An 18,721-nucleotide genomic window follows, 5' to 3' on the forward strand; every position below is an offset into this window, starting at 1 on the left:
AATGATTTAACATTCCCGTTGGTGAAAATGCTGTCATTTTAACACCTTTTGATTCTGCATGACTTAAGGTAAGCACTGTCAGCCCTTAAAGGTAGGAATCTCACTCTTGCAGTGTCCTTGACTTCCTTGTTTCTAGGCCTGTGGAGCTATGAGATGAGAGGGGACCTTAAAGCTCTCATCTTCTGTTGTCTGGGAAACTGTTACAAGCCTGAGACTGAGACTTCACCTCTCTTGAGATGGCTTGATGTCCGGTTTTGTTTGTTTGTGGGTTTCATTCCTTTGAGGTGGAAATTAAATAAAACGCTGTTATTTATTGTTTCAGTAAAGATACTGGCAATATTGCTTAATCAGTTGTCCTTGTAGGATAAAGGAGGATAACCTCCTTGTAAGGAGTTGCTTGCTGCAGTGTCTGTGGAGTTGCAATGGATGGATAAAGTCAGAGAGATCATTGAGTAGGGACAGGTGATACCATCAAAGCTGGTTCTTCCTGTGCCTCTCACATAGGTGCCATCTTGGCTTCTGTGTGGCACAGCTGCAAATGCAGAGAGAAATGTGCTTCCTCAGAACAGATTTCCTCTCAACTGTACTCAGACACATTTGCATTGTACTCCAAAGTTTAAAAAAGTTGTCTCAGCTGGCCAAATTTTTTTAGCATCTCAGGCATGGAAAAGGTTTCTCTCTTTCTCACTTTTGATTAGATGGAAACTGGAAAGTTAACATCTGCTCTTTTCAATTAGTGAATTTAGTAAGTTTGAAGAACATGCCTTTAGATATGCAGGTTTATCAGCTCTTAGAAATAGAGAGCTGTCTGTCCTGTCTAGCGTACTATTTTCTGTCCAGTGGAGCCTAAAACTTGCTTTTCTCCATGTGAAAAATGTAAAATTAAGAGGAAAATTCTGCAGCACACTCTGCTGAGCTCGTTTGGTAAGATAAGACATTGGACAGTTCTTGGGAATTAAATTTTCACTGCATACCAAGGAAAACCTCCTTTTCAGACAGGGCTTCCCCAGCAGGGGAGTGTGTGCATCAGAGGTCTTAGTGCTGAAGCCTCATTTGTTCTGTGTAACTGATGTCATCACTGGGGCTTGCATTTGAAAATGTGATTCCTGATGGTTTAGAAGGAAAAAAAATTGCACATCTTTCTCACACTGATTTATGCTTCAGTCATTCAGAAACAGAGCTAGTCTCTTCTGATATTAAAGGAGAAAAGAACACCAGGAAAGAGAATTACAGGAGTGCCATTATGTATGTGTGGCATGCTCCAAGTGTGGCTCTTGCTCAAAGATAAGCAAACTATCTCTGGAAAGCATAGTGCCAAAGGTGAACAAGGCGAGTAAAAGGGCTCAGAGAACACACCTAGCTTTAGATAACAGCTCCTGTTTGTTTGGCCTTAGCAAGGGAGGGCTGCTTGTGGCAGCCCATAATTCAAAGGCTCTGCCTTGGCCCAGTAGCAGAGGTTGACTCTGTGTGCCCCAAAAATCTGCTGCTCTGCAAGAAGCACTTGCTGTCTGTGACTGCATGGGTGCTTTTCCATTCCTTTGAGCCACAGCCTCCGTTGCAATGGGGAGCATGCATGCTCTTTTTGCTCCAGCTGAAATCCATTCCTTCCAACCTGCAAGTCTTCAGCATCCTTGTGAACAGTGGAGAATCCTTCTCCCTCTTTTCCCAGGCAGGGGAATTTGTTGGGGGAATTTATTAGGCAATTGCAGTAACAACAGCAGCAGTCTGGGAAGAGTAGGGTTGTTAGAGGTGCTGGAGGTGCTTACTGTAATACCTCAAATCCTTGGAGTGGGAGGAGGAATTGGGACTGCAACAGAAGCAGTGAGTAGTGGCAGGCAGTTCAATTGGTCAAGCTGAGAGTTGAGGCAAGAGGGGTTAATCCTAAATTTTATCTCTAAGGGTGAGTGCTTGCCAGATGCCCCCTTAGGCATGCTGACAGTCACAGTGCTGGGAAGAAATGTATGGAGGGCTCCTGGTGGCTCTGCTGCTGCCTGCTGTGTTTGGATGTAAAAGACCCAGGGGCTGGCAAGGAATGGCTGGGGATGCTACAGCTGTGACAGCCCAACCCTTGCAGATTGGCTTCCTGACCTGAGGAGACACCATGTCCTGATATTGCTGTTCCTCAGCAACACGTCCTCAGAGCCTGCCCCAGTAATACTTACTACCCATCGTCAGGCTTCTTAAATCAGTCATGAAGGATGTAGAAGGAAAAGTATGCTAATTTACATCCTCTTATGTTCCCCAGCACAGGCACATCACAATAGGGCTCCTGTTCCTTCTCGTCGCCTTCCTTTCCGTGAGCAGAGCGAGGTTCCTCCCACCTGCCCACAGCCCTTCAGCGAGCGCGAGCACAACTCCCACACCAGTCTCCTCGCCAGTTTCAGCTGCTGGTGCTGCTTCCATGTGCAGCCTGTTCTGCTTGCTGGGCTTGGGGAGTTGGTTTTTAAGCTGTCTGTTGAGATAGGATTTTTTTTCCTCCTTTCGCTTGGTTGTATTTGGCTTGATTTGTGTGTGCCTGTTCAACACCCAAGTCCCAGTTTGGGGCAGCAAGTGATACCTAAACACAGAGGGAAGCTGAAGGCAGGAGCTTCTTAGTGGGTTTAGAAGTTTGTACATTCAGTGGTTTCTGCCCCCTGACCCAGCAGGGCATCCCACATCCATTTTCCTGACAGATTGTCCTTGGGTGGTCATCCTATACTCATCTAGTCTGAACAGACATCTGAATGCTTCCTGTTCCCTAAAATCTTTTGGGAGCTGAAGGCATTTTAACTTCACAGGTTTGTATATTGTGGATATGTTTGGTTGGTATCACCCATCACTCTGGAGACATGTCCTACCATAGGAAGTCTCTTACCCACACACAGACTTTTGTGCTCAGTTTCACCTCTTTTAACTACTCGCTGTATTTAATAGCAAATTTGATATGCATGGAAGTGTTGTCATTGGCAGCTCACTCCTGAATGGCATATAAAAACCCATTAGAAACTGATTATTTGAATTATTAATTTTTTTCTAGGCCCTCCTATATCTGATGTTCTTTTGCTGATTTGTTACTGATTCTCTAAGTCTTAAAATGAAGAAATATTCCTGATGCCTTCTTTTACTGATAATTCCTGGTTTGTGGCTTCCCTTATTTTAAGAAGTCGTTCTGGAGGTACAAGCAGGAAAAGAAAAAAGATTAAAATTATCAAATCGGCCAAAGAGATTAAAATGACAAATAATATGTAGGCTGCAGTCTTCCAAAAATCTAAGAATAAATAAGGTTTCTTTTAAAGTGTTTTGAGGAGGAGGTTGATTATCATTTTATATCTGTACTTTTTCAGTGAAGTATCCAACTTCTTTAGATAAAGTGCCCTAAAAACTAACTTGTGATAACAAAAGCCCTTCAAAATAGATTTACTGGACTGTTTTTGTGGACAAGAATTTCAGATAATGAAAAAACCCATCCAAATTAAGTGAAGTATTGCAATAGTCATCTAGATTGAAGCCTGTTGTATGCTATAGTTATACATACGCATAGAAAGGGTTGTATACAACAGACTGCTGATTGATGGGGATTTGGCCACTGCCTGCTGTCTCTTCAAATGTGTTGACTTTTGAACAGAGCAGTCACCAGGTTCTTAAGTCCAGTGTTAGTGGGACTTCCCAGATGTTTCTGTCAGACATAAATATTTATTTTCTGTCCTTTGCTTTGTTTCCCTCTCCTCAAGTTTTTTATTACTTTGTGGAGGAAGCACAAAGAGCATAAACCCAAAGGAACCTGAATGGTTTCCCAGTCATTATGTTGATTAAATTAACTCCAGGGGTCAGTCTGGCCTGGTGATTTCTCTTCTAGTTATCTCATTTTGATAGGCAACCATGGCAGTGGTAAGCACTGGAAACCAGTGTAAACCAGGGGTTTTTTTTGTTGTGAACTTGAGCCCAGGTGAAGACTCTCGACATCCACAGGGAACTGCACTTCTCTTTGATCTCTTGGTGAAGTTAGGCTTGCATTGCTGCCTGAGCAAAATCTGTTAAAGCAGCAGCACTTCCCTGGTCTTCACTCAAGCCCTCTTAAATCTTTCTTCTTTGCAGCCATTGGAACCAATCATGCATGTTTAAAAAGGCTGCACTGATTTGGGCAAGCTGTTTTCTCTACTGCCGTGGCTTCCCATGGCCACCAACTCTGCTGCAGGTGCAGAGCACCCAGGACCAGGATCCCTCCAGGAGCCCTGGGGGCAGTGTGCTGTCAGGGAATTTGCTGGCTTGTTTTTCCCTCAGTACCTTCCTCAACAGAAAGCACTGTGTCTTGGTTAATAGATTGGTTGCATTTTTAACATTTTTGACCATTAGGAAGTGCTCGCATCTAAACGTGCTGTGTTATATCTGGCAGTAATGCCAGCAGATAGTTGGGGGAGACATTCAGTTGCCATGTGTTCTTTACAGGGGTATCAGAGACTGAGAATTGGTGAGTTTTATGAGCTCGTCTTCAGAAGAGCATGGCTTCAGGGCGGGCAGGAGGCTGTCACTGCCATGGGAAGGACTTTGGCATTGTACTCAGCAGCTTAAGGATCCCCCAATCATCCTTATTGCCGTGCAGGCCTGAATACATATATATATATGTATCCAGAGCAGTGTTTGCTGGGAATGCTCTATAAGAAAACCAGAATTTTGTTTTCCCTATGAAATATTTACCTGTCTTGGATCCTCTCCTGCTGTGGAGGTGGCTGCATCACGTAGCAATTTTGAGGAGTCAGGTTTATGTATGTGGCAACAAGACATTTGCTGTTCTTAAAACTTTTGGGCTTTCACTTCTGAGCTCTTTTGTCTTAAAGAGGATGCTACTTAGCTGAGATTTCTACTGGAATGGTTTACTGCCTTTCCAAAAAACTCTTAAGAGGAAGCATTTCCCCCCCTATTTCCTTCTGACGAAAATGGGAACAAAGCTGGAATAAGGCTTTTCACATACCAAGTTCTTCTATCTAATGAACTTGTATGTGCATTATAGATGTTGGAAGAATCTTGTGGTCTTATAATGAACTAAATGCAATAAATTATTTTCTACCCATTCCACAGTGGAGAAAACCTGACACAAGGCATGTGCAGGCTGCTTTCACAAGAACAAATGGTTTATATGGTGCAAGGGAACATTGTGGGGGGTCAGATTTGCTATCACTTTAATTCAGTAATATTCCAACGTGTAGAAAATACATGCCACAGCTAAATGTTGATTCAGGGCTTGGATATAGTAATGCTGATCAGTACTGGATCAGCATTGAAGATTCTTATTTTAATCTCCATGAAGAACACTGGTAATTGGGAGAACCCTGCTGTGAATAGGCTGTCTCTCCAGTGGCCATCACTTTTGTTGCTTGGTAGGTAATAGCCTGTGAGTTGCAACACCAGCTCTGCTAAGATGATGTTTAGTTTGGCAAAGAGCTATGATGTGCAAAAGACATTTGCAGGGCCTTCATGCAGAACAGAGGGTGCCAAAAGCCACCAGTCAGCCAGCTTTGGGCTTGTAGCTTTGCTAGGTTATTTATTTATTTATTTATTTATTTATTTATTTATTTATTTATTTATTTATTTATTTATTTATTTATTTATTTATTTATTTATTTATTTATTTATTTATTTATTTATGCTCGCATCTAAACGTGCTGTGTTATATCTGGCAGTAATGCCAGCAGATAGTTGGGGGAGACATTCAGTTGCCATGTGTTCTTTACAGGGGTATCAGAGACTGAGAATTGGTGAGTTTTATGAGCTCGTCTTCAGAAGAGCATGGCTTCAGGGCGGGCAGGAGGCTGTCACTGCCATGGGAAGGACTTTGGCATTGTACTCAGCAGCTTAAGGATCCCCCAATCATCCTTATTGCCGTGCAGGCCTGAATACATATATATATATGTATCCAGAGCAGTGTTTGCTGGGAATGCTCTATAAGAAAACCAGAATTTTGTTTTCCCTATGAAATATTTACCTGTCTTGGATCCTCTCCTGCTGTGGAGGTGGCTGCATCACGTAGCAATTTTGAGGAGTCAGGTTTATGTATGTGGCAACAAGACATTTGCTGTTCTTAAAACTTTTGGGCTTTCACTTCTGAGCTCTTTTGTCTTAAAGAGGATGCTACTTAGCTGAGATTTCTACTGGAATGGTTTACTGCCTTTCCAAAAAACTCTTAAGAGGAAGCATTTCCCCCCCTATTTCCTTCTGACGAAAATGGGAACAAAGCTGGAATAAGGCTTTTCACATACCAAGTTCTTCTATCTAATGAACTTGTATGTGCATTATAGATGTTGGAAGAATCTTGTGGTCTTATAATGAACTAAATGCAATAAATTATTTTCTACCCATTCCACAGTGGAGAAAACCTGACACAAGGCATGTGCAGGCTGCTTTCACAAGAACAAATGGTTTATATGGTGCAAGGGAACATTGTGGGGGGTCAGATTTGCTATCACTTTAATTCAGTAATATTCCAACGTGTAGAAAATACATGCCACAGCTAAATGTTGATTCAGGGCTTGGATATAGTAATGCTGATCAGTACTGGATCAGCATTGAAGATTCTTATTTTAATCTCCATGAAGAACACTGGTAATTGGGAGAACCCTGCTGTGAATAGGCTGTCTCTCCAGTGGCCATCACTTTTGTTGCTTGGTAGGTAATAGCCTGTGAGTTGCAACACCAGCTCTGCTAAGATGATGTTTAGTTTGGCAAAGAGCTATGATGTGCAAAAGACATTTGCAGGGCCTTCATGCAGAACAGAGGGTGCCAAAAGCCACCAGTCAGCCAGCTTTGGGCTTGTAGCTTTGCTAGGTTATTTATTTATTTATTTATTTATTTATTTATTTATTTATTTATTTATTTATTTATTTATTTATTTAAAGCTCAGGCCTAGCAGTTTGTGTTCCTTTAAATCGCTGCAACCCACCAAACCAGGCACAGCACGATGTGCTCTGAGTCATGGTCCTCCCCCAGAGGAGACGAGACCGAGGGGGCAGAAGCTGTGAGCAGCTCTGAACCGAGCCCCCTGGAGCCGTGGGCGTTGATGGTAGGTGAAATCCAGCAGGTATTGCTCCTGCTCCTGCCAGCGGCCAGCGGCAGGGGGCGCCCCCCGGCTCGCTCCTCCATGGAAACCAGCCGCCCTGCACTCCCTGCCCCTGCCCACGGGGCCCCTGGGCACTCTGCCTGCTTCACAGCTGCCGTGGGGAGCTGCTGTTTTCCTCTCTCCCACTATAATAGCATCCTTATGAGGCTTCCCCCAGCCCGTCTCCCTAATAGGAGGTTGCATGTTTCTGCGTGCGGCTGGCGCGGTGATATTTGGGTTCATTTAGTATGCTCCTGGGAGTGCCTCTGAACTCAAAAAAGAGAAAAAAAAATGGAAGGAAAAAAGCCAGGAAGGTCAGGGAAATCCTAGCCTGTAGCAAGCATTGAAGATAAAAGCATGAAGTGGTTTTTTATAGGAATATTGCTCTTGCTGAACTGGCTGCATGGCTGTGTGGGGCAATGACACTGCAGTCATATGCCTTCTGCTGGGCAGATTTGGGATTGCTCAGAAAATAATGGCCAATCCCAATTTTTCAGTGGAAAGCCAGTGATAAGGGTAGTCTGTTTAGAGAAAATGCCAGAGGCAGCTGACTGTTCTCAACAGCTTTGGACTTGTGACAGAGGGTGTGGGAGTCTCCAAAAGAATCAGGTGTTTAAATACTGGGTGTATCTTGTTTTATAGAAAACAAAAAATTTTGTGTTGATGCCAGTTTCATCCATGCTTACATCCTTTATCCTAAAAATCAGGCAGAATTTTATTCCAGATGTGTTTCACCCAGTTGTTTCCAAGTTAGGCCGTCATCACCTTTCGCTCCCTGAATATTTCCTTCCTCTGACTTTACAGCCCCAATAACACCAGCCCTCTCCCACATCATGTGTCTTGCCTCTACACAGTGGTTTCCTCTTGCCTCTAGCATATTGCCTCCGTGAACCATTCATACACAGAAACACAGGTTCCACCTTCCCCACCAATCTTTCCCTAACAGGAGTTTCTTCCCCCTTCCTACCTGACTTCCACTAGGATACAATAGTAGCAAAGTTTTACAAAAACTTTTGTTGTCATTGCCTCACATGCCACTCTGCACTCTAATTACTCCACAGAGGCAAAGAATCAGTAGGGGGATTAACCTCCTTGTATCTGTAACCTCAGTTCTAGTCTCCTTGTCACCAACGCGTGAAACAAATGTCTGGACACACCATGTCTGTGCCCCTGGACTATGTTCACTCTAGCATGACATCTCCCATTTGTCTTCTTTCTGGACATGAGCAAACTTACCAAAGGAAATCCTTTGTGTAGCCACATATGAGGCAGTAGGGTTGCAGGATGAGTGTGATGCCTTTTTTTTTCTGAATCTAACCTTTCAAAGGAAAACAAATATCTTGCACTTAATTCTAAATTTATCTCCTGCCTGAAAACATAAAGTAAATAATTATAGAGTTGTAGGAAAGAGGGAATCTGCTGGCTGATTAGAAATATGGATTAATGACAATATGGAGAGAAGTGCAGTGATTTGTGACAATGTGGAAAAAAAGTGCAGTGATAGCATTCAAGTTATCAGAGAAAGGATCTTTCATTACTGGAAGATTGTAAGCCTTTATTCACCCATAAGTCACTAGTTGGTTACTAGAAATAGCACTATTTTAAGACATTATTAGGCCTCCTAGGCAGGATCAATGTGTTTCTGTGTATGTCATTGGTAGTTTCAAATCAATAATGGGAAGTAAACTTGAAGCCAATCTTGTTTTAATCCTTTTGTGAGGAAAAAAATCCTTTGGCTCTGATTTAATATGAGTGAAAGGGAGAGAGGGGAAAAATAAACTGAGAATGTGGTATTGACATAGTATTCACTGGAGGAGAAAAATGTGTGATTTTTTTCAGATGCTTCCTATGCATGTAGTGAAGAGGATGGAGCAATGGGACCAGTCCTGATGGTTACTGATATATGTCTTTAGTTTATATTTCAGATAACTGTGGATGCCTTTCCCTGTGCTTTTGGAAGTCTATCATATTCCCAAAGCATTGGGTAACCTAAGTAGTCTGTTCCATTCCCAACTTCCCTGGCTAGCAGATTGGTTTTGTAATCACAGGGAGGTGACTGAATGCTTTTGAATGGTTGGTGTTAGTATTAGGTGTCATATAAATCACTGCTCTCTGTCCTGGGGAGTAGTTTATTTTCCAGTACTGCATGTAGATCCCAAAAAAGCTTCCCTTTGATCTGTGTGGAGAAAAGATTGTTCCTTTGCAGCAATGAAAAATACAGGTTTCTGAAGCCATAAACCATTCCACTGCAGTTCTTAAAATGAGCTATGGCAAAACAAGTCATCTGTGCATTTTCTTCTTCTAAGAATAGTCTGGTTGAATTCCTTATATTCTTGGTTACCTGCCACAGCTCAGGAGGAAAAATAATATATGTTGTTCTTATTTATATGACTAGCACAGTAATGATATAACTACCTGAGGCAGAAATCTCATTGGACTGGACTGCAAAAATTCAGATTTTAATGAAGGTACTAGTCAGTTATGAAATGTTATTTCGGCACATTTTAAAATAACAATGAAAACACTGTTATTCCTTTCTCTTGGACATACACATTTTGTGTATGTTTGGCAGTTCCAAGCAGATCTTGGTTTGTAATAGTCCTGACAGCACTTATTATGATCTGTCAAGTCAGTAATTTGTGAGCAGCAGATTTACAGAATAGTGTCTCTAGCTAGCATCTCACAAGTTGCAATGTGTTTAACCACTTCATTGCTTTGTGTATTTCTGTGAATCATGCAGCTATTTCATGCAGCTATTTTTATTATTGTGGCACACACTGGAATCTCTGATAACAATGCAATTATCACTAGAAACAGTTATTAATATGAGATGTGCTAAAGAATTGGTGTTCTTTAGGCATGTTTGTCAGCTCACTTTTCTTCAGGAACAGGAATATGAAAACAAGGCTTTACCTAAAAATGATTACAGCTTACATTTGTTATAAATTATGACGTAAAATAACATGTAGGCTCATTCAGAGGCACGGCACATCTGAACTTTTTTTCACAACTGACTTTTTCATAATTCCTAGATGCTCAGCCTGATCATTTACCTTAACTGTAAGGGCATGCAAATAATAGGACTGAATGAAATAGTCTAACATGAGCATACCAAACACTGGGTTTATGCATTCATCAGAAAAGCCTAAATATGCAATTTACCTTTCTAATTCAAAGAACGGAATCCAAAAGCACATTTTCAGTCTTTCGTGGTTTTGTTAGGTAGAAATTTTGGAAGTTTAACTTTTTTAATAAAATGCAATGCCCAAAAGCAAACAAACAATAAAGAAAATAAGAAGGTAGCAATGAAATGGTGAAAGTCACTTATGTCAGTACACAAAGGAAAATGAAAGCAAGCTAGTAGGAACGGTGTTATAAATATGGGAAAGTGAGTTCCAGAAAAGGTCCTCATTGTTTTTATATGTCAGGTCCAGAAAACAAAAGCTGAGACTTCCAGCTTCTATTTATATTTTATTTTCCTTTGTTCATGTAAGTAACAGAATAAATGTGAGGGGATACTTTTAACTGAACAAGAAATTTTAGTGTTTGGGGTGTGAGCCAACTTTTGGACTTGCTGAAGGAACAGCAAGTATTACATAAGTACTACATAGGTATTAGCAAAGCTTGGCAAAATTGCAGAGTTTTTGAATATAGAGTGTTTAATCGTTGAACATTTTTCACAGGCAAATCTCCTTCTCTGTGAAAAATGTTCATGGGGAAATTTGGCTGAATTTGCTACTTAAAACAAGTGGAATTCATGGACACACTGGATGGATTTTCCAGGTCCATCAGGCTTGGGAGAAGGTTAGCAATGGAGAGGTATGCAGTTGAAAGGTAGAGGAGCTGTACTCATATTGCCTGGTGCTGTGTGCTAGCTGATTTATTTGTTGGTCACTTACACGACTAAGGAACTCCATTTCTTTTGGTATTAAAAATACATGAACCTGGTGCACTGGCTCCCCTTCCATTTAGAAATTAGGCTGGAGAGTCCCTGGAGTTGACTGGAGACAAGGAGAGGGGCAAAACAAGCAGGGACAGTGGCAGGCTTGCACCACCTGCAATCCCGTGTGGCCATTCATACCTCGGACAGGAGGGACCTCAACACAGTGGGGTCAGCTGGTGAAGGAGCCTGGAGACCTTTCCAGCAGTGCAGCTGGCCACACCTTTATTTGGTTTTGTCTCAGCTAAAGGAGATAGGTAAATACGAAGCTGTAATGTTGTTTTTAGAGTTTTATCCATTTATCAGATGTACTGAGCAATGATTCCAGACCCTTCTGTTTGGCTTTTTAGAAAAATTTGCTCTGCCACTTTTCCTGCTTTTGTACCCATTTAAAGAGTCTTTTTTTTTTCATCATTAATATGTAGGACTTGAGTTCTTTGATTTCTATGTTTTCCTAGGGGAAAAAAGCTGTCTGATAGAATCCTGTCCTTGTTTTCCTCCTGTAGAACCAGCAGTTTGCCAATATATTAAGTTAATTTTCATTTAGTATATGCCATTTAATGTAATTAAGGGAAGCAGCACCCAAATGTATGTTCCTAATCATGGGTAACTCTCATATTGTTTTTCATTAGAATTTACAAGCATATTATTTGACATGTTAATTATTATGTTAGTATATGACTAAGGATACAAATATCTCCTCATTTCCCCCCTCCCCTCACTTAACATTTTGTTTGAGAAGATCAGTACATTTTGTCTGTGCAAAGCCCTGGATTAAATGCCACCCACAAATGATTTTGTACATGTTTTATTTTGCCAAAGGAGGTTGTCAGACATTGGGGGAAATAATGTAATATTGTCTGACCTAAGACTTCAATTAACTAACAGGAAAGTTTACAAAAACTGTCATATTAACTTAGTATATCATTTTACTGGGGCAGAAACATTGTCACACAGCACTTATTTCTTGCTGTCTACCTTAAGGCACAAAGCACAAACAGGAAAATAATTTTAATCCTTATTTCTGATGCAAATAATTTTCAGCAAATATTTAATGTGAGGAAGAGGTTTCCTGTCTATCAGTCATTCCTGTTTCAGCCCATTATTACCCAAGAAAATTATATTTGACCAGTGTGTTTAGACTAGGATTGTTTTGAATGGAGCTCTTGCATTTGTGTGTGGCCTCTGATTTTAGTTCTGAAAGAAGACAGTGAACATCTTCCACTTTGTCTTTTATCAAAATGAGGAAATTGTGGAGATGTTTGCAAGTATTTTGATGATGATTCTAAACCCATTCACATTTCCAGTTTGTAAAGGACTGCTATTCACTTCCCTTTCTGTTGCTATTAATTTTATCCTCAACTTCCTCTGGCCAGTCCTTAAGGAAGATTTCCTTTCAGTCAGTTGCTTCCCGAGCCATATTTTTAGAAATACATAATTTCCCCCATATTTTACCCTCTGTTTTCCTATTTCCATTTAACTGAACTTCTAATAAAATCTCATTTCTTCTTTTCCTTTAGCCTTCATTTTCTGTTGAAATACAATATCTATCATACCCTCTTTTTTTCTTCTTCAGACTTGACCCCATTTTTATTTATTTTGTTGCAAGCCATCCTCCAGATGCCTTCCTCCTCGTGCTGATACTCCCTCCTGGAAACTTTGTTCCTGCTCTGGTGACTTTTCCATATTTATAACAACCTTCCATATTTATAACAACAACAAGCTTACTTTCATTTTCCTTTGTATACTCCAGTCTGTTCTCATTCCTTGTAAAAATCATCTTCTTGCCCATTTCTTTAGCCATATTACCCTTCAGTGGAATTTTTTGACAGATCTTTGTCTTTTTCTCAGATAAGTTCAAGATGGTTCTTGCTCCCAGCCAAAGCTTCTGCCACTGTTACTGGGTTTAATTGAGAAAATAAATAGTAATCTTAAAAGAGACCTGGAGGCCTCCATGGGTATCCAGTGGTTCTCTATCAGGATCTGTGTATCCAAGGGAAAAATCATCAGTGCAGCTAACAGAACCCTGGGAGCTTCTGGAAAGTGCCAAGTCAAGCTGTGGCCACAGACCCTTCCTGTAGAGGTGGAGTAGCTCAGGGATGTAATATGACAGAGTTCAGCAATAAGTGGGCCATTTCCTCTGAACGTGATTTACAAGGTGCTCACATGCAATAGCACAGTAAGCTGGGAATCTCTTGCAGGGAACTGAACTTTTTTACATCAGCTTCTTCAGATGGAGGCACTCCTCAGATCCCTTCCTGGTTTTTTCTCAGCCTCCCTTTCACACCCTGTTTCACAGTGCTCATTAGTCTTGTGCTCACAACCCTGATGCTCTTATTCCATCTTTCTCACAAGAATGGAAAGAATCCTCTATCTCCTTTTCCATAGTCTTGAATTAAGAGTAGTCTCAGCCCATCAGTTCCCAGGACCTGTGTGATTTCAGTCTGTTTTCCACCACCTGGGATTCATTAGTCAAGGGAAAATAAAAATCAGAAAAATCAAGTTCTCTGAAATGTAAAACACTTGTGACCACCCAATCTTCAGCCTTTTCTTTATTTACTACTTGGTCTTCTGTATTTTGGAATCCAGTGCAAGGTCAGGCTCTTCAAGGTCTCTTCCCTCTTTTCCTCACCAGAGGGCAGGCAATTATTTGGGTCCTGAGGCTTTGAACAAGATTTCACTTTGATGTATTGCTACAGCATCAGGTTTTCTGACTCCTGCTACAGACCTGTTAAACATCTTGTGCAGAATTGCTGTCATATCTCCTATCTCTCAGCACCATCGTCACATCTGCTAGGTGTGCTCATTTGTTCTGCAAAACGATAGTCACTGCTGAGCTGGATACTGATTATGATCCTGCATGGAAACAGACTGCTTAGCTTGATCAAAACCATTGCATTGTTTCAAGTCTCTTTTCTGCAGACTGAAAAATATCTTGGTTCATACTGGAAATTACGATCACAAGAAGGAAGGAAAGAAAGAAAGAAAAGCAAGCCAAAATCACAGCAACACAAACTTTTTTGCAATGGGTTTTAAATTCAGCAGAAAAATGAAGAGATAAAATGTATCAGAGCTTATATCTGCTAAATCCTCTGACAGCTGCTTTCTCATCCTGCTTCCTGAAAATGAATCAACTTAATTATTCCTGTGGCTACGTACATCCAGACGGCTTAGAGTTGCCTCTTTATCGCTGGCTACAGTAACTGTCCTTGTGTTTTGGAATAGCTAAGATTGAAAACTGGGAGGTTTTTGTAATTCCAGAGTACACAGACTGTAATAGAAGTAATGGTCTGGAATTTTGGAGTCTCTTGTCAATGGTTAGATTGTGCCAGCGCTGACTTTAAATTTGCTTGTGTAGGAGGGCGTGTTTAGATTAATATTCTAAAGTAATGTGGAGTGAATTTTTGGTACAGGCTGTGACTGAGAGACTGGTGTAGTGAATTCACAGACAGCAGTATGTGGAGATTGGGGTGGGGGAATCACCATTAAATTATCTTCCAAGGACCTTGAAGCCTCTCAGGATGACTCTTCTGAGTACTCTGAAAACATAACCATTGATCTAGTTGTAACAATTTATCCTTTGGAACAGTCTAAAAAATGTCTCAAATTACCTGCTGCACACATTAAACATGTAAAGTTTTCATTAAAGGTGTTGACAGGCTGATGGTAAACTGAAGTTGTTTCCTTTCCCTTCAGAATTAAATTTTCTTTACAGCCTCCTTTGTCAGTAAGTACTGTTCATTAGGAGTGATTCGGCTATTTCATTCTACAACCTTGTTTTTGCCTGCCTTGTGGATTTAACTGAAGGAAATCTCGTTGTGACACTGAAATGATCAAACTGGATCTCAATCACTAAATTGTTTCTACCTTCATTCTTTAGCTTGTATTAACCAAGCTACTTTTTTTTCAGGAACATTTAGATAGGAAGGAAGCTTAGGATGAATTTTTTACAGCCAATTTGCAAAGAGATGTCTTTCCTCCAGTTCCCTGTTTGTTGGCTGGATGGTTTTTAAATGGTCGTGTGAAAAAGCTATGTGAATGAGGGCCTGAAACTTCTCACATCTTAGGTTCTTCAAGCCTGGTTGTAGAGAGGAGTCTCTAGATGAAGGGCAGTTCAGTGGCTGCTCTTTTATCATGTGCTGCAGTGAGGTGGGGGAATCACACCTTGCAGTATTTGATAATGTTGAGCCAAATCAGGAAAGCACTGAACTAAACACATCATTGTCATGTGGGTTATTTATATCCAAGTCTTTGTCTGTGCAGAAGGAAGGTGAACTGTCAAGATTAATAGCAGTAGGTCAGCATTACATGCTGACACACCCAAGCCCCTGAGTCACCCATCCAAGCAGCAATCAGTGTAACAACTTTCCCCAAATACAAGAGGTACAACTTAGAGGCTTCTCTGATGGCATCCAGACATGTTCTTGCTGTTGTCATTGCACATCAAAGGGTGTGCTTATCCGAGTGAAACATTGATATTGTGGGGAAATTATGAGAAGGGTTCATCTCCTGTCTAGTGCTCCACAGATCAGAGGATCATGGTGTGATCTGGGGCCTTAAAGATCATCTAGTTCAAGCCCTACCACCATGGACAGGGATGCTTTCCACTTAACCAGGTTACTCGAAGTCCCCCCCAGCCTGGCCTTGAATACTTCCAGAAGTGAGGCATCCACAGCTTCACTGGGCAATCTGTTACTCTCACAGTAAGAATTTCTTCCTCATACCTAATCCAAACCTACCCTTTTTCAGTGCAAAGCCACTACCACTTGGGTAACATCCCAGATGGGTTGTTGTGAACATCTGGGCCTTCAGGCTGTTCTGGAGGAGGTTTCTGAGAAGATTGTTGCTGTGAGCTTGTAGCAGGAATGTATCTGGTGAGTGGAAGGCTCAGACTTAAATTTCCAGAATCCTGCAGGCTAATGGTGGGTGTCTGAGAGGGCTGCCTGGCTTCTCTGATCAGTACCAAGAGCAAGCTTTGCATCAGTATGGGGTAAGTAGAGTAGAGAGGTTTGTGCTTTCTGTAGCTGCAAGCAAGCTGCTGAAATAAGATCAGTGAGAAGCTTGCTCTAGAGTTTGGCCCTGATAAACTGCTCCTTTTGGTATTAACAATTTCTCACTCTTTTTATTTTGACCCCTTGTTGTAGAGCCCAAGTTCAGACCTCTGCTCCATCCAGGAAGAATTTACCTTAGTCATGGCAAGAAAGAGAGAGGAGAGAGGGTAAATGTTGGAAAGCCAAAGTAGTCAGAATATGATATGATAAAGATGAGGTCAAATAAGCAAAACACATAACAAACTAGACTAAAACAGCTTTATGAAAAACATGTCATGGCAGGATAGTAGCTGTAGAAATATGTTAAATGGATACAAAATCTGGGGAATAAGGTCCTATGTGTTTAATTGAAAAAAATATTATATGATATGATAAAGATGAGGTCAAATAAGCAAAACACATAACAAACTAGACTAAAACAGCTTTATGAAAAACATGTCATGGCAGGATAGTAGCTGTAGAAATATGTTAAATGGATACAAAATCTGGGGAATAAGGTCCTATGTGTTTAATTGAAAAAAATATTATTGTTTTCTTCCTACTTTCTCTTCATGTCTTCAGTGAATTTACCTCTCTTAGTTGCACCACAGAACTTGGAGTCTCTTACCTATACAAGAGGTTGTCAGATAAAAAGCACATGATTTAAAGCAAATGCATCCTCTGAAACACTCATTTCTCAGTAAGAGTAGCAAAGCATAATATAATTAAAACAACTGTCTACAGTGCCTATGTGCAATCACATTGAGTGGAGAATACATTTAATTTCATTGTAAGGTCAGATACATGAGGAGGAAAGGTTGATGCTGCCTCTCAGAGAGCAGTAATCAAAGGCTGGCAACTGAGCACTGGAAATTGAACAGATTAGAAGTCCTTGGCAGTGATTCCCAAATGCTCAGGAGACTCACTAGAAGCAGCAGCTTTGACACATTGGCCAGCTAGTTAAACAGTGTTGGCTATAAACATTACAAGGCAAGAGATCTTCCCCTTACGTGCTGGCCTTGGGGCATACATTTCCTGCCTTCTCTCTTAGGGGCAAGGGCAGCCTCTAGACCAAGGGGCTCTTTCGTGATACCCCATGAATGACCTTCCACACAACAGCAGAGAAGAGGAATTTTCATTGCTTGCATGTTAACTCTAAAAATGAATTACAGAGAAGGGTGTTGCAAATAAGCCTAAGTGACAGAGCTCCAAATCTACTAGATTTGAACCTCCTTTTCAGAGTTTAGTCAAGAATGAGAACTGCTTCATATGGATGGTTTAGAGATCAGACTGGAAAGATCCTCATGCATGCAATTCCCTAAAATACAGTATTTATTAATTTGTTTGTCCATTTGTTTTATGAGAAAAAGTGCTTGTAAGAGACAGCTTCCCTATTGTGAGTCCCTGAATTTAGGCAACTAAATATATACATAAGCAACAAAAAATCAGATCTCTATAGAAATTTGAATGAACTTGTGAAACTGAAATGACATGCATGCATAAGTGATTGTATTTATATTTAAAAATTATTAGCAGTGATAGGTAGTCATTGTTAAGAAGGCAGAAAGAGGAAGACAGAACATATTTTTAAACATCCAACTTGGCGCTAGAATTATCTATTTCGCTCTCTCCTGCTGTTCCTTTGAGGATGTTTCCTTTGTGGACACATTCTTCATTAAATAAGCCTTTTTCATTGTTAAACCAAGACCCAGTGAAATCAGTGGAATTATGCCACTCACCTTGTTGGGATGATCCATCAGCTTTCAGGCTGTTTGGGTTTTACAGTGGTTTGTCATTTCTGAGGTGTGACAGTACATTTCCCACTTGGACTGGTGTGGACTAGTGAGTGCACTGCGAATGCAGGTGAGGAGGTGTTAATTCCTCTGGGCAGTCAGGTGCCAGTCAGGAGTTCATGTTTCAATAGGGAAGTAGCTAATTCTCACTGGTAGACCAGCTAAGTAATTCTTCAGTTCTTTAGTTCTTTAGTTTCACCAGCTGGACCAGCTAAAATGAGTGCTTAGATTGCATTTGGGAAAGAAGGTCCATCTCAGGAAGCAAAAGTAGAAAACAGTTCAGGCAATGAGTTAGAAGATTGAGGCAAGACATGTGAAACAATTAAATATTTATAAGAAAGTAGAAGGTTTTGGAATTATTAGGGAACCTCTGAGGGGCTGAGTTTCTGTTTTAAGATGCATGGTGAAGATGAAAGAATAGAGGAAAATTACCAGCACAGTAAAAACTTTGCCTTCTGTTTGTGTGACTGTTGATTTCTGTCATTACCATTTTGATACTGGGGGCTGTAACCATTTCCTACTGATTTTTAGCTTTGGCATTTGGGTGAGATGGACCTTTCTGAGTATGATAAATTGTTCTTTTAGCAAATTTAAGCACATTATCAGATAAATATTTTGAAGTGTGTAACTTGCACCATCCCCAAGGAAATGAGTCTAGGATTATGGAGAGACAGAGAGTAATCTCTCGTATGTATTTATCTGAACTAGATCCAAACAATTCTCCTTAGTTAACTGTGTCTCAGCAGTTTTGTCCTGAAAAAATAATTATTATGCAGAATAGATGGCTGTTGCCTAGCCATCCTTCATTCTCATTTTTTGGTTTGCATTGTTTATGGCATTTATTCAAAAGCAATCCTCTAATATCCTTGGCAAAATGATCTCTCTTTCC

General features: G+C 40.7%; 1 protein-coding gene across 2 annotated transcripts in view; it reads left to right on the top strand.

Annotated features, from left to right (window-relative positions):
* The window catches only part of ELMO1 (engulfment and cell motility 1), a 300,985-nt gene that overhangs the window by 252,319 nt on the left and 29,945 nt on the right, over positions 1-18,721 (top strand). The window lies entirely within an intron of this gene.

Source organism: Geospiza fortis, unplaced genomic scaffold (assembly GCF_000277835.1).
Source record: "Geospiza fortis unplaced genomic scaffold, GeoFor_1.0 scaffold255, whole genome shotgun sequence".
Classification (NCBI taxonomy): Eukaryota; Metazoa; Chordata; class Aves; order Passeriformes; family Thraupidae; genus Geospiza; species Geospiza fortis.